This window comes from Muscardinus avellanarius (assembly GCF_963383645.1).
Source record: "Muscardinus avellanarius genome assembly, chromosome: 15".
Lineage (NCBI taxonomy): Eukaryota > Metazoa > Chordata > Mammalia > Rodentia > Gliridae > Muscardinus > Muscardinus avellanarius.
In genome coordinates this window covers 82,048,968-82,066,223 of record NC_137801.1, presented here as the reverse complement: position 1 = coordinate 82,066,223, position 17,256 = coordinate 82,048,968, and positions in this window count along the sequence as shown.

Sequence of the window (17,256 nt, the reverse complement as noted above, 5' to 3'; positions counted from 1 at the left end):
CAAATGTGAGCAGGAAACAGCATAAGGATATGGTTGTGTTCTAAAGAAAAAAGGAAGAAGTACTGGGAGGGATAGGCAAGCTTCTGGTGCACTGTAACAAAAACTCAAAAGTTTCAGCATCAACAGCTGGGCGTGGTGGCACACACTTGTAATCCCAGCATTCAGGAGGCTGAGACCCGAGGATCGTGGTTCGCGGACAGCCTCAGCTACTTAGTAAGGCCCTCTGCAACTCAGTGAAACCAGGTTTCAAAATAAAGAATAAAAAATAGGGCAGGAGGTGTAGCTCGGAGGTCGAAGGCCCCTGGCTTCCATCCCCAGACCTGCAAAAAAAAAAAAAAATGTTTCAGTGTTATAACAACAAAGGTTATTTGAGCATTTATATTCCACTCTTGGGGCAGTAGACAGCTCTGCTCCAAGTCTCCTCCTCTGCAACCCAGAGGTAAAACAGCCACCATCTCAAACATTGCTGGTCCCCAAGGAAGAAGAAAGAGATGGAGAGTTGGACTGTATAATACAGCCCCTTGTCCCATTAGTACTTGAAATGGGGCTAGTGAGAACTGAGCCTGCTGTGAGTTAAGAAATACATACCTGTTTGCGAAGATTTTGTCTAAAAAATATTATTGAAATTATAAAGCAATATGTAATGTCTCGATTTTACATTAATTTCACATTGCAATGGTTGTATTTTGAATTTTGAGTATCAAAGGTAAAAGATATATATTTTTTTCTCTTTGAATGTGTTACTTGCAAATTTAAAAATCAAGTATGTGGGTCACATTCACATGAGCCAAAATGTTCCAGAGTCTTACACCAGCAATTGAATGTGGCACCTCTGTGGCTAGACTCAGTCACATGACCCTACCCAATCACAAAAAGGCCAGAAAATACAATCTCACAATATACCAGGAAAGCAACCAACTGGAAATAGTTGGTGAATAGCCTCAATAAGTGCCACAGAAAAAGAAAGGAGAGAGAGGGAGAGGGAGAGGGAGAGGGAGAGGGAGAGGGAGAGGGAGAGAGGGAGGGAGAGAGAGAGATAGAGAGAAAGAGAAGGGAAGGGAAGAGAAGAGAAGAGAGAAGAGAAGAGAAGAGAAGAGAAGAGAAGAGAAGAGAAGAGAAGAGAAGAGAAGAGAAAAGAAGATAATAATTTTTAGAGACTATGTGATTTGCTTGGGAAGCTCATAGGAATACTTTCAAGATCTAAGCAGTCCACTTCTAAACAACTTCTAAAGTAGAATTGAAAGATTGTGTTATTACAGCTTAGGGAAAGAGAAATACTACATATATTAAATACTGTAAGTGGAGGGCTGACACTTACCTAGCGTGTGTGAGGCCCTGGGTTTCATCCCCAGCACTGTAAAAATAGCAAAGGCAAAACTTAGATAGATGATAGATGGATAGATAGATGGATAGATGATAGAGCCAAGAATAAATAAGCAACAAAAATTAGATAGAAGATAGATAGTAAGTAGGTAAAGGCAAAGAAGAAATAAGGGCCGTCAGTAACACATACACATTTGCAGAAAGCAAACCTTGATTTGCTACTGATCTAAATCTTATCTAGACAACTCCACATGGTATGCTCCATCTCGACAAGCCTGGAATTATGCCTCCCAAAAGCTTTACCATCATTTTTGTTGGGTCCCATTTGATTTTCTTCTTATTTTGAGGGGGAGTCTTATCTTTGTTTTAAGATCATTTACAAGAAAATATTTGTTTTTTTCTTTGTTACAAGATCATTACAAGAAAATACAAAAAACATTCAGAATTACTTGCCATGCCTGTTGCTCAGCCTGGCAACAGTCCAGCAATCTGTGGTCATACTGATTTCAGCTCCAGAGAGGCAAGATGACGGAGTGTGTTCTCGAGAGGCACATTCGTGGGTTCAAAATGCTGCCCGCGTGACCACTGTTGGGTTGTTTAACTTCTCTCTACTTAGGTTGATCCAGCTATAAGATGGGGGTAATATCGATGCCTACCTTGTAGGGTCGTATGTAAAAATGTCTAATGAGATCATATAAGTAGAGAAACCAGACCCGAAGAGACCTTTGTATGGATGTTATCTGTTACTATTTGATTCTACCTCTCATTCAGCTTTCAAATTTAAATTGAAGACCAGAACCAGCAGAAACCCATTCCTGTCTCCAGCAGGTGTTTGGAGAAGCAAGCGTGAGTAGTATTGCTTTCATGCTGGCTGATTCCCTTCCTGTGAATAACTCTACCTGGGAAAGGTGCTTATTTCTCATATGTCAGAACAAGCCATTGATTTGTCAGGAGAAAAAAAAATACAAAGACTTTCACATTTTTGCTGCCGTCTCCTGAATTAACACTCCACTTTTGAATTTAAGAAAGCAAAACACCTTCCGTGTTTTAAGAGTGAATAAAATATATAAAGAAGGAGAATGGCTTTGACTACTTCCCATCTGTGTGAATGAAAGTACAGAAATGAAATTCTGTACATGAGTGCTTTCATTTGAAAATGGTTCTACCAACTTTCAAATGAATAGACAATTTTGTTTCATTCCCTTCAAATTTTCAAATTAATATTTTTAAGAGATGGAATTAATAGGCAGTTGAGTTAAAACATATTAAAAACTATAAAGGTTTCCTCCACCGAAGCTTGGAGTTTTGCTACATAAAACTGCCTTAGAGTCGTAATAAAAATAGCAATATCGTGCAATACTATATTTGTATTTCTCAGTTCAATTGCTTTTTATTTTCAAACTGTAGGCAACTAAGACATGCCTGAGTGAAGTTTCCTAAGAACCAAATAATTAATCCAGCATTTATCCAAAATGCTGAACTAACTTACATAATTTTGCAAAAAATATCATGCCTTTGATGGAGGTATACAAATTATTTCGACCTGATGTATCATAAATTATTCCAATTAATCAAGAACACCTTCTGATTCATTGCATTGGATATTTAGCTGCCTAAATCCATGAATATTTTAGCAAAATACCTGCAATTTTGCACAACCCCAACTGCACTTTCGAGTGAAATAAAGTTGTACCTGACACCCACAGAAAGTGAGCAAAGGGTAAATCTCAAAAGCTGTTTCTATACCGCCTGTACCCTCAAAATAAAAGTCAAGAATTGAAAGAGATTAGAAGTTTAAAATTCAATTAAAATAGAACACTATAGACTCAATTGTTTTGCTACTTGGCGTTTAGAAAAATAAAACTTTTTGGTCAAATGTTTTAGTTTCTTGCCTCTTTACTTTTCAAATATGTGGTCTTTCTTTAAAGTTCCATGGAAGCAAAATACATATGCCAGCCAGAAAATGCAGATATTAAGGGATCTTTTTCATAACTGGCTAAATTTGTCTCTTGTGAAAGATAAAAAAAATTTAAGCTGATGAGTCTATGATTTTAAGTAAAATCCTCATTCAAATGTGATTGCTTTATAAGTTTAACTCTGGCCACAGTAATTTGTGTTCTTTCTATATATTACCCCAACTATAATAAAGCTGTTTATGCGAATGTGAAATTGTTGCTACTGCGGAATCATTCCAACCATGGAAGGTTGTAGTGTTAAACTCTCATTCAAGATCAAAATTCCATATATTTAAAACGTGCAAACATCCAAAATTCACACTTCAACATCTGTGCGACTGCCAACTTCTACTGAGATCTATACCACTGCTTTCTCAGAAGTAGAGAGAAAAAAATACTTGAAGTAAGTTTACAATTCAATAATTATGCTCAATATTTACCAAATGTTTGCTATGTATATATTCTATTAATTGGCAACACTTAGGAACTACTGCAAAGGCATGAAAATCCTTAACGTTTGCAGGATTTTATAGCAAAACTTGACTTGTCTGTATACTCAAAGCCCAAAACACAAAACAGATACAATCGTTGAATGCAAGCTTGAAAGGAATTTTTTTCATATACAATATACAGTTTCAATTCCATTTATATATTAACCCCAATTTTTTGATAAAGGTTATTTTTGTCCTCTTAATAAAACCTTTAGCTTCCTCTATCATTGAAAACTTTTGGAGCTCCTATGGCGTCTACTAACTACCTTCAAGAAAAATAATGTAAAATTATTGTGTTTGTATACTATTTCCTTACATCTTTTAAAAATAAATGTTTTATGTTTCTGCACTGGAGAAAAATCAGTATGTTAACTGAACTGCGAAGTATTAAAATTCGGACTTGTATGTCCATGGACAATCCAGCTTCTTTGTAGCCAGTCTTTAATAGCTCCTATTAATCCTTCAAATATATTATGGTCCCTCTGAATTTGGAGGTGAGCAAAGAAGACAGTAGGTACCAGGCAGCATGGCGGGGAGCTGGAGGCAAATGGTAGACCAGCTCCTGAAGACTTATGAGAGAAAAGGAATTACGAGTTACATATGAAAAGTGACATCGTACCTTCTCTGACCATGTGCCCAGCCACATCCCAGCGTCTTAATCTCCTGTACCAACTTTCGTTACTATGGTTCTCTCTCCTGCAATTCCCTCTGTTTTCCACTCCCTTCACTACAAAAACCAGATCAAGATGCCTTCTTTCCGAGGGCTTCCTTGTCTAACATCTCAAACTTACTGCTCTATTGCAAGGGCCTCAGTTGCCTGTGTATAACAGTCTGGGTTCTGCCCATAAGTTTCTCTGTCACCCTTGACCCTGTAGCTTTTGTGAAAACAAGTTTGGTCTTGTTGCAAAATATGAGCACATTATAAACCCTCAGGAGGCACTTCACTGCTATTTGGCCATTGTTGCTTTCGTAAATTCCGCAACATCTCATGCACTCGGGTGAGTCATTTTTTTTGTATGAATGGCTAAATGCACACGGAATATTGAACGAGCAAGTTCTATCTCAGCACTGTACTAAGGCACGTTTCTGTTTTGGTCCATATCTTCAAACAAAGTTACAGTGAACAGACTAAGCCCAAAGGGTACAACGCAGTAGGAATAAATAGGAGGTGGTACTGCCTTCAAATTCGAAACTCATTCTCAAAAGTACAGCACTTGTGCGTTTGAGAAGCATTTTTATTAAGCACCTATTAGGTGTAGGCTGGGTTCTGGTAATACAAAGATTATGTTTAATGTCCCCTCATCGTTAATAAGCTCACGGGCTCACAGTATTGGGAAAAGGAAGGAAGATGTGGCTATTTAAACAAAATGACGGAGTACACATGGAAATAAATGCTATAACAAATTGGAGTACACTTTCTACAAAAAGCTAAAAAAAAAAATCATTTTACTAGAGGGAGGCGGTACCCAAAGCCTGAGGACTCTGAAGGGAAAATAACTTGTCAGATATTTGACTAGCAGCTACTAGCATTGATTTATCTAGCTTCTTACTAAGATAATTGTGAAGACCAAAAAAGATAAGAACTCACACTCCCAGCAACTATAAGTTACAGATAATAAGTTGCAGAGCTGAGCCATAAAGCCAGGGGCGTCCTACTTTTAACCACTAGACTCTGCTGTGGCTCAGTCTAATGAATGATAGCATTCTGTTCCAGCTAAGCTTATTATACAATTGAGACTCCAGGAGAACTATTAAATTAAAAAAGGCATTTTTTTCTTCCATGAAATCTGTAAATAAAATAATACAGTGAACATCTTTATTATCAAAAACTGGAGGGCCGGGCGTGGTGGCGCATGCTTGTAATCCCCACGCTTGGGAGGCGGAGACAGGAGGATCGCGCAGGTTCGAAGCCAGCCGTGCTGGTGTAAGAGACCCTGTTTCAAAAATATAAAATAGGTCTGGGAGTGTAGCCCGGAGGAAGGAGGGCTTCCAGGAACCCCAGTACCACCAAAAAAAAAAAAAAAAAACTGGAGGAATGGTTTCCTGCATCTTTCAGGGAATTACTTACATCAGGTGAGATTTCTTTGTCTTTTAATGGATAAAGACTATTAAGACACCAAGGGATGGCTGCTATCTGTCAGGAAACTCTTTACATCTCTTCCATAGAGAATCTGGGACAAATTCCCTGCCAGGCAGTCCTCAAAGCACATGGAGTGTGGTCCTTAAATATGCATAGGAACAAAATAAAATCTTAAGGTAAAACCCTGAAATTCACAGTGAAATTCTAAATATTTTTTCTTTCAACTTTTCTATATTTTCCACATACTCTACAAGAAGTCTGCACTTTTTAATCACTCAGAGAAACAGCTGCCGTTTTAGTACCTAGGAGGCTGAGACAGGAAGATTGCGTGTTCAAGGCCAGGAGCTCAGGAACTTAGCAAGACTCTATTTCAAGATGAAATTAAATAGGACTGAGGGTGGAGCTCAGAGGTAGAAAGTCCCTGAATTCAATGCCCAGTGCCACACACACACACACACACACACACACACACACACACACACACAAATAGCATTATAGTTAGAGCTTTTATTTCATAAAATTATGATTTTGCTTTTTAAATACCTACAAGGAAAAAGAAAAAAGAGAAACCACGAAAGTTGCAAATAGGAAAATCTAAGGTGATTTTTGCTTTATTATCTAATGTTTTTCTATATTTTCTAAAATAAGCTGTTACCATTCCCAAAAATAGACTAATTATAGTTTTATGAACTTAGGTTAATAAGCAGTTGTGGAAAAGCAAACGAGGAGGAAAGTCCCAGAGGAATTGGCCAGGGAGAGGAAGGAAGTCTGAGCAGACCCGGCGTGGTTCTGGGTACAGTTGCGGAAAATGCCGGTGGGTTCAGTATGATGAGAAATAGAGGGTGAAAGAGGATGGTCCTGAGACACTAGCTGAACATATCCTCTAGGAAACAGAGACAGAAGACAGATTAGTGAGAGCCCTCCTCTGAGAAGAGAGAAGCTACGACATGAGCACCCCGATTTGGATAGAAGGATGGGCAGGTGGGAACTTGAGTGATGATGCTACTGTTCTAAATAGCACAGGAGATCAGTAGAGAGCACGAGCCTAAGATCCAGAGCCAGGATGCAGTGAGCGACATGGGATGGAGCTGGTGGCTCTGTGGGCAGGTGTGGTTGATGAACACAATGGGAGAAACATCAGGACCCAGGTCAGTGCTCACTTGAACCAGTGGCAACTCAGCAAATGTGGTCAAGACCTGCCTGGCTTCCTAAGTGTCTTCAGAGGTAGACGCAGCTGCTCCCACTCCGAGTCCACTTCCTGACTCTCAGTCCAATCCATCTGCTCATTCAGCGAACACTTGTGCGTGAATCAGAATGCCCACCGCCGTTCTTGAGGACCTCAAATGACTCTTGTCTCCTAAAGATAGACTTGAATAAGTTTGGCCTTCCAGAATTTCACAGGTGGGCGACCATCAGCGTGCATTCATGAACTTGGTCCGAATTAGGGTTGATAGACCCAGTGTTCCCCGGAGAGGATAAAAGAGAGTCCTCTAATCCCCGGGTGTGTCACAGCAAGCTCCTCTCCTCTCCCTTTTCAGAAAGGGCGATAGTTTGGGAAACAGCTGTTTGTAAATTTACCTGAATGTTCACAACAGCCTCTGACTGGAAGCCCCCACTAGAGCCTGGCAGGGTTGGGACTTCCCGAGAGCCGTGCCAGGCGCGATTGGCCCGGACAGAACGGGAATTCCATGGTGCCCTTTATTGCTAGGTTTCAGTATTTCCATTTCAAGCCCTGGTAAATACTGGGCTATGAGAGAGAGAGAGAAAAAAAAATTAATGGGAATATTTTCAAGCCTTCGGAAAACTTTGGATTTGATGTTTGGCAGGAGGGCTAAGAGGGTGGTTAAAGAAAATAAAAAAAATGCAAGAGCTCAAAACGTCCTTTAAGGCTGAGTTCGAGTCCAATTTGCTCCGTACTTTCTTCACACTGGAGCTAGCAAGGTTGCATTTTTTTTTCTCCTCCCTGCTAACAACTCTTCCTTTATTCTATGGAATGTTTTAATTTGCCCTTTGAAAGAAAGTATGATTTGTTCCATTTTTCCATGTGCAATTTCTAGGCTATTTACAGACTAAGATAAGAATCAAGAAGGATTCATGTGCCAACAGCACAAATTCAAGACTGAGAGAGGAAATCAAGAGTCCTAAGCCCCAACTTGGAACGACTTACTAGCTGATTGTAGTTACAGAGATTTCCCTGCTCGATGTTCTCATCAGACACAGCCATATACTATGTGCTAACAGGGACGATTATCCCAAGCAGCCATTGAATCAAAGCGCAGTCTAAACCAAAATCAGAGTCTGTTTGGCAAAGCATCCCAACTTCTGGAGGATTTGCTGAACAAAGCAACAGAAAACTTTAAAAAACAAAAATGCAGTCAACCCTTATACCTAAGTAATGGCAGTATGCTTTGCAAGCATAGCTTGTCCTCCAGCAAAGGACCTAAGTAGAAATTAACCTGAATCGATAAAGCAGACAGTATGTAACTAGGACCTTTAAAAAAAAAAAAAAGAAAGTACAAAGCCGGGCCTGGTTGCGCACACTTGTAATCCCAGTACTTGGGAAGCTGAAACGAAACAGGAGGACCAAAGGTTCGCAGCCAGTCTCAGCTACTTGGGCCCTCCACGATTTAGTGAGACCCTGTTTCAAAATAAAGAATAGAAAATAGGTAGAATGCCCTTGAATTCAATCTCCAGTACCATAAAGAAAGAAAAAGAAAGGAAAAGAAAAGAAAAGAAAAGAAAAGAAAAGAAAAGAAAAGAAAAGAAAAGGAAAGGAGGGAGGGAAGGAGGAAGAAAGGAAGAAAGGTAAGTACCAGTAGCCATGGTGATACCTACCTGTAATCTCCATACCTGAGAGGCTGAGACAATAGGATTGCAGGTTTGAGGCCAGCCTCAGCAACTTAGCAAAACCGTTTCAAATTAAATATATATATATATATATATATATATATATATATATATATATATATATATATATATTTAAAGGGCCGAACATGTAGCTCGGAGGAGAAAGCTCCTGAGTTCAAAACCCTATACTGAATAAGAATTAGAATGAAGCTGGGCATGGTGGCGCACACTTGTAATCCCAGCATTCAGGAGGCTAAGACATGAGGATTATGGTTGGCAGACAGCCTCAGCTACTTAGGCCATTTGCAACTCAGTGAGACTCTGAGTTTCAAAATAAAGAATGAAAAACAGTGCTGGGGGTGTAGCTCAGAGCTACACCCCCAGTACCACATACAAAAGAAAAAAAAATAAAAAGAATTAAATAAAAAGATAGCACATAGGGATAGGTATATAAATTCAGTGGTAGAGTGCTTTTCTAACATGCACAGGGCCCTGGGTTCAACCCCCAGCAACACTAAAATAAAATAAAATAAAATAAAATAAAATAAAATAAAATAAAATAAAGACTGAAAAAGTTCAGGCTTCAGACCAAATCCAAAGCAATAAATTAAGCAAGCTATGCAGAAACCCCATTAAATCTGATTCAAAACCATCATTTTTATTACACCGAACTTTTTCTGAGCCCTCTGGACGTAAGCTTTGCCTTTTTCTCTTTCTCCATGCCTCAGCTCCTGGGTGCCTCCTGGATTTTCCCCATCAGGAATGATTTGCTTTCCAGCCCAGTCTGTTCTCAGCTGCATGGCCCAGCGCGAGGGCCCCCAGAACTCTCTCTGACTGTCCACCCGGCTCCCCTATCCACTTTTCACGCTGAGCATGCGTCGCTCTAATCAGCTCTCCATAGCATAGAGAAGCTGCTTCTCATTTTTTCAGACAAGCATGTTAATTGCCATCACACTCACAGGCAGAAGGAAGGACTTGGTTCCCCCCCCTCCTTCGCACATCCGCCTCCATGCAATGCCAAGTAAAACCTCCACCTCACAGAAGGGAGTGCAAGTCCCCTCTTCTCTAAACACCCACCATTGCCTTGAACAAACAAAAGCCCATAGCTTAAAGCCACACTCGGAATACACATGCATATTCATCTAAAGTGCACCTTCGCAGTGGTGGGTATCACTCATTATATTAACCTTACCAATGAAAGAGAAGTGGGAAAAGGGGCCGGGCTTGGAAGTATCAGTTGGAGGCTATGGATGTAGCTCAGTAGTGGAGTGTTCGCCTCGTACGCATGAGGCTCTGGGTTTGATCCCCAAGAGTACTACAAGAAAAGAAAGGGAGAGAAGGAACTAATATTCAGGCACTTGGATTGTGAAGTCAGCATCTTGTGATGGAGTCGGCATTACTGAACTCAAGTGACCTCCAATAATCGTGTCACCACTGCACACTGATATCTCTCTAGCATCCATGTGTAAGGACCAAGAAGGACCCTCCTCAGCAGGCTGTGGTGGTGCATGACTGCCATGATAGAGAGTACTTGAGGGGTCGATAGAGGAGGATCCCAGGCAGGAAGACAGCTTTAGCAGTGCAGTGAGACCCTCAACAACCTCAGGAGACCCTGTTTCAGAACATAAAAAATAAAAAAAGAATGGAGAGGGGTGGTAGCTCGGAGACAGAATGTCCCTGGGTTTAATCTCCAGTACCGAAAATAAAATAAAAATTCACCTCTGATCCCTCTTCAAATATTAAGAGCAAACTCTTACATGTACCTAGTTTCAAGAATCCAGAGTTGGTGCCCAGTCATAAAATAAGACTATAAGGTGGTGTGGAGGTTGTCAAACAAAAATATAGAGATGGATTTCAAACAAAACAAATATATAAATATAATATGATATGAGGATATAGAAAAGAATCATAATTTGAGACACACACACACACACACACACACACACACACACAGGCCATGGTTGTCACTGGCAGGCTTGGAAAACAAAGAAAGGTTGGGTGTTTAATATGGATGGAGAAATGTAGGCAAATTACTATGAAAGAAAGTCCGTTGGCAGTTTTTGTGTTTGAAGGAGCTGGCAAGCTATGATTGGCCAGTGGTAGACATTACTATATAAAGCTGATTGTAAGGTCATCATGGAAAGTTCTGTCTGTCAACAGTTGGTAAGAAAAAAGAAATACAATCTGAAAGATAAGACCAGCTGTTTTGCTATATTGGCCAGGGCCATTCCTGAAACTCTCATGTGTGACCACAGCATTTTCTCCCCCTGACCTCTCAGCTTTATTTTAGATGGAAGAGCCAAGAATGTTTTTATTTGTATAATCATTTTTCACAAAGGCCATGGCTCCCTTCCAGAACCTGGAGACACACTATACTGTCATCATCCAAGTTCAAAAAAAGTACTCCACATCAATTACCAAACGACATTATTTTATGAATATTTTAAATACCTATAATATTGGCCTACAAAAACAGTTGTTGAGACTACATTTAATTTTCATATTTATATCTCCAAGACTTTGATTTCAGTCCTCTAAAATAGTTGCCTCACGGAGATCCTCCCCAAAGGCTTTCTGTTCTCTGGATTAGTCGATTTTTCGGTGCCATGACCAAGGTACGTGACATGAACACTTTAATAGGATTAATTCTGGCTCGCAGTTTCAGGAACTTTAGTCCATGTCATCTGGCTCCATTTCTAAGGATCTATGGGAAAGCAGAACATCATAGTGGATATGTGTGTTCATGGCAACCAGGAAGCAGAGAGAAAAAGAAGGACAGACAGACAGACCGACAAAAGATAGAGGAAAGGGCTAGGGACAGGATAAACCCTTCCAGGACATGGCTCCCATGACCCTTGTCCTCTAACCAGGCCTCACTTCTAGAGTTTCCAGCAGCTCCCACAGTCCACTCAGCCATGATAGGTTAAACCCATGGTGGGGTCGGTGCCTCATGATTCTATCACTTTCAGAAGGTTCACTTCAGAGAACACTGCTGAACTGGGGACCAAGCTTACACATCCACCTTTGGTAGACCTGCCATTTCTAAACTAACATTCTCCTAACATCACCCAAAATTCACTCAGAGAGCAAAAACAATCCACCCATGGAAGTGTGGCAAGTTCTATTACTAAGAAGTTGGAAATCTTTAAATTGAGCTCTTGTACGGTATCCTGCCAATGGCCAAGAAAGGTGTAGTAAAATCTCTTCTCCCATCACTGCCAAGAATGTAAATCAAAGCAAACTTACTGGAGACAAGATTGCCCACACGGATCAAGATTCTCACAAATGTTCTTCTCCTTTGACCTAATAATTATACTTCTTGGAATTTATCCCAAGGAAATTATCAGAGAAGGAAACAGAAATTATGTACAAGGATGTTCATTGCAATGCTATTTATAATAGCAAAAAATTGCCACTGCCTAATTAACCAACAATAGGGATTTAGTTAAGTAAATTATAGTAAATCCATAGAACAGAATGCTACTCAGACATTGAAAACCATGTGTTCAGAGTATGCAAAATGGCTCAGGGAAATGCTGACAAGATATTGTTAAGTGAAAAAGCAGGCCACAGCCCATCAAATGTACCATGGTCCCGGTTTTGTAAATACTTATGTGTGCATATGATATGTAATATGTATGTATAAAATTGGAAGAAAGAAAAACTACACTTACTGGGTTTAGGAAGGGCCAGGGGAATGACATAAAACCTTTACGTGACTTATTTTTTCCAGTCACCAAAATAATTCACGGGATGAATAGTATTTCAATCTGTATTTTAAGAATGAGAAAATGAGAGCGAAAATAATTAAATTGCCTGAAATCGCTCAGCTACTAAGTTAGGAGCCAAGGTCTGATCCTAGACAATTGAGTTCCTGCATAACGCTACCTACTGTGTTGTTGTATGGTTTATTTTCCCTCTAATATTATTTTTGTGTTTTTCCAAATTTTTTTCAATAAACATTCTACTTTTATGACCACATTTTAAAAGGTTTTTAATGGTGTGCAAAATGAGAGTAATTGGCATAATTATTGAAATTAGACTATTATATTCTTACTGAACTGAATGGAATATTTTTTTGATTTGTTAAAAGGGAACATGGTGATATATATATATATATATATATATATATATATATATATTGGTTTTTTATTATTTAGACTGAAAATGCACTGTTTGCTTTGCCTTTTACATATTCATATTTGGGTACTTTTATATTTAATATGGCATTTCCTGTAACAGCAGAGAGTATTGCTGCAGAAATAAAATGTATGAAGATAAGTAAAAATACAGAGAGAGAGAGGGTTTTCTAGGTATCTTCAAACATCCTAAAAAAAAAAAAAAATAAGGAAAGCAAAGCTGCTCAGAGTGAGTTGGGGAAAGAAACTGAAGCCAAACTGCAGTGGCTTGGACAATTCGAAGTAAATAAAAGATGGAGTATTATCCTTATTAATAATGATGACAAAGCCTCTATGTCTTTGAAGGCACCTGTGCAGCTGTGTGGGATGGGAGTAGGAGATGGAGGTCCTGGCTAGGAGTTGACAGGTTCCTTCACCAACCGCCAGTTGTACAGTAATGTGGCTCAGGCCAAGACCAAGAAGACCATAGAAAGTAGAAGAAGCAGGTGTGTATCCGAGCTGGGAAGGGGCGTTTGCTGGATAGCCAAAGGATGGCAACCTGGACAAGGGCGCAGTCTTAGATTCCTTGGACCACAGCCTCACTGTTAAAACCACCCAGTGTCACAAAAGTGAGAAGAGAAAAAATTGGGTGAGTTAGATACCAAGGAGCACTGGGCCAGGGCAAGATCCCACAGACAGGTTCTAGCATCTTCTAAAAAGAAGTGGTCCAGGAGGCACCTGAGACTGCAGGCTGCCAGGATGCTCTCACATTTTGGAGTCTTGGAGCTGAAGACCAATGCAATATCAGATTCTATGTTCGACGGGGGACCACTTTCCAGTTCCCAGCTGACATCTTCTCACTGTTTTCTCACAGGGAGGAAGGAGCAAGAGAGCTTTCTGGTGTCTTTTCTAAGGTTGCTAATTCCAGCAAGAGGGCTCCATCTTTACGATCTAGCCACCTCTGTAAGACACCCCCTTTCTACAGCCTTCAGCTTAGGGATGAAGATCTCAACAGAGGAATTTTAGGGGAATGAACATTCAAACCATAGAAGAGAGATACCAAGATATTTTTTCTCTTTTATGCCTCAGAGTCCTTTCTAAATTTTCTTAGAAAATAAAATGTTTTAAAAACCTCTGGCTGCCATTGAGATCATCACCTCCAACCCGGTCCACTCTAGTCAGCCCCCCTCTGCGGCCACGCCCATCACATTTCTCATATCTTGTTTTTACTTTCCACCAGTGCACCTGTGGCTACATACACATACGTGTGTACACATGTGATTGGTGCCTTAGTTCCTGGTACCTGGTTCTTGGGCTATGTGTCCTTGTCGATCTTCCCAACACCCAACCTCTGATTTCTGATCAATGAACCAAACCACATTTCAAGACCCATCAGAAATGCAAACTCCTCCCTAGAGCTTTCCTCTTCCCTCCATGGGAATAATTTAACAACCTGATCTGTATTTCTGCAGTACTTCAAGTCTTTTTCCTAGTTTCACCTTTCTGTTCTACATATTCATTTGTGCGCATATAGCTCTTCTCTGCCAAAATCTAAACGTTTGAATGGCCAGAACTCTCTCTTCTACATTTTTATATCTTCTTAGCTCCAAAGTCCACTCCCCAAGTCTATGGCATCTAGCGTCTACAACATAATAAGCATGCAACAAATATTTACTGCCCAGATTTGAAAATAGACCCTTTAGCACAAGAAGTTTGACTTTATTCTCTCTTCTCATCCATTGGGAGCCTGTGTGTGGAAGGTGTGTACTCCATGGAAAAATGGGGTGGAAATAACACATTTTCAGAGAAAAACCGAACCCAGTCATATTACAAATATGAGGGAAGGAATTGAAAAAATAGTGTTTCTCATCTCTAGGCTCTGCCTGCAATAAGAAACATATGCCCAAGCCTCCTTTTCCACCACATTACAATGTATAAAGTGGAATGAAAATTAAAAGAAGGGCTGGTATGACTCAGTGGCAGAGAGCGCTTACCTAGCATGGGTGAGACCCTGGGTTTAATCCCCAACTCCTTTCCACAAAAAAAAAAAAAAAAAAGAGGAAAAGGCAGAAAAGAAGAGGCACCGGGAGGGTCTTAGAAGGTGACCAAGTCCCTGGAAAGAAGTCAATTCCGTGGATACTGGGCCCTGGGTCAACTCATGCACATAAGAAAAGCCACCTTAGGACAGACCCCACAGTGCAGAATGGAATCTGTGGTTACATCCACACTCCAACTCTTCCAGCCAGTAAAATGTTAATCAGAATTTCCGGCAAAGTAGTTAAATCCAAAAACTTATTTTTCCTTTTATCACAATCATCTCTACTCTGGTTTCTTCACAATCAGATCTTAAGCAACCTATAGTCAAAGCACTTGCTAAAATTTCAGGTGGGAAATTCTAGGGACCATTTCCTTCCTCCCTACTATTTAAGGTATACAGGAGCTAAATTCTAACAGTAATAGCTTATGATGTCCTGCGGCTCATACTGGGGAGTTTAACACACTAACATTTTCCTAGAAAGCAATGTTTTTAATATGGGATAATTTAACATTTATTATTGCCTATTTACACTCATGTAAACTGATGCCCCCAGAGTAACCAAAGTTTAAAATGTTAATATACACATTATGGCTCTTTTAATTGCAATAAACACATTCCTAAGTAATTTAATTCCAACAAGACCCCTTACCAATAAACAAAAAACACATTTTGGATGGCTTCCCCATGTGGTACACAGGAGGAAAGCATACAGTCCACAAGCACCAGCAAGTTGCCCCACACCCTATGTGTGCTTTGAGACCAAACTTGTAGACACAGACACTGGTGCAAGGCCGATTATAGCTAAGTTCTCAGAACATCTAGAAACCAAAAAGAGTACTTCAACTTGGATAACTTTGGTCACACATGGAAAGCTGCATAAAACCTCCAACATCAGGGGTTATTTAAATGGCAACCTCAAGGGACATCATTTTGGAAGAGGAAGGGTCCTGATCATGCTCCCAGAGGCAGATGTGATAGTTCAACCGTATCTTCCAAAGTTTATGGGTTGGGAATTGAGTTCCTGTTGCAGGAGTGTTGGAAGGTAGGCTCTGATGAGTGGTGATTCAGGTGTAGCCTTCATGAACGGATCAGAATCATTCTGAATCAGATCAGTTATAAAGCAAGTTTGGTCTCGCCGACACTCTTGCCCTTGTTTTCTCTGTCTCCCACCACGGGTTACACAGCACCAAGACTCTCACCAGCAATTAGCAACCAGATGCTGGGCCATGCTCTTGGGCTTCTCACACTCCAAAACCATGGGACATGCAAAGTTTTATTGTTTATAAAGGACCCAGTCTACGGTATTCTCTTATAGTAGCAGAAAACAGACCAAGACAAACATGTTCCTGAAGCAACCAGCTCTCCTCAACCCATCTAGAAAGAACCCAGGCAGCCTGCAGCAGAGCAGGCCTAGTGGCCAACACTAGGTTAATTTAGAGCACTTAAATAGCATGCAATTTCAAGGGAATTTGTTTTGATTACCAGTTGGGTAACTTGATGTGACATGATTGTGTACTCACAGAAAACCAAGAGCAGTTTGAATTGTCAGTTGAAGAGACTTTGACTTTTTATTACAATGAGTTTTCTTTCCCAGGACCAAAAAAAAAAAAAAAAGCAACTTTTAAATGTACTTCTGTGTCTATGTTTAGGCTTTAGTTCAGTAATTGCCAGACAGTAGCCATAAAATTGGTTTCTTTTCCAACCTTGGAAAAATTATTCTTGAGCTCATCTACATCACATGCCCATTAAGACCGCTCAGTTTACAGAGGACAGATGTCTTGAAAATCAGCATTTGAGTCAGCACTTCTGGAGCAGTCTGTATACCCCAGCACGTGGCTTTATTCTCATAATGCCAATGTAGTTTAGGTATTTGTTTGTATTTGTCTGCTTTGCGCTGCACACCAAAGCTACCATAGCATTTCATTTTTCAAAAGATGCAAGTGGAAAATATTACACACGAGCCCACCATGGGGAGATCTGTGTACTTCAACACAGACTTGACTTACAAGGATAGACCCACCAGCTTATCAGCTTTGGTAAGCTGGTAAGGCCTGGTTTCTCTTTCAAAATTTATCCTAGGAACCATTCCTTCTGTGGTAGGATCAAATCAAATCTCTGCCAGTATGACATTCACATTATTGCACTGAGTAACGCTGCATATATGAGGTTTTGAACATGTTTCTCAGAACATTGGAAAGGTAAACTAGTAAAAACTGTAACTATGGACCATAAAGACACTCTGGTATTTGCTTCAGAAATCTTCAATTAACACACAGTGACAGTGTGTCTCTTTAGACTGGCAGAGTCAGCTAAAATATGATTCTTAATATTATGACTACATAATTTTAAAAGGCTAGTACATAGATGTAAACATTATTAAGAATGTACGTAGAACTGGGTGTGA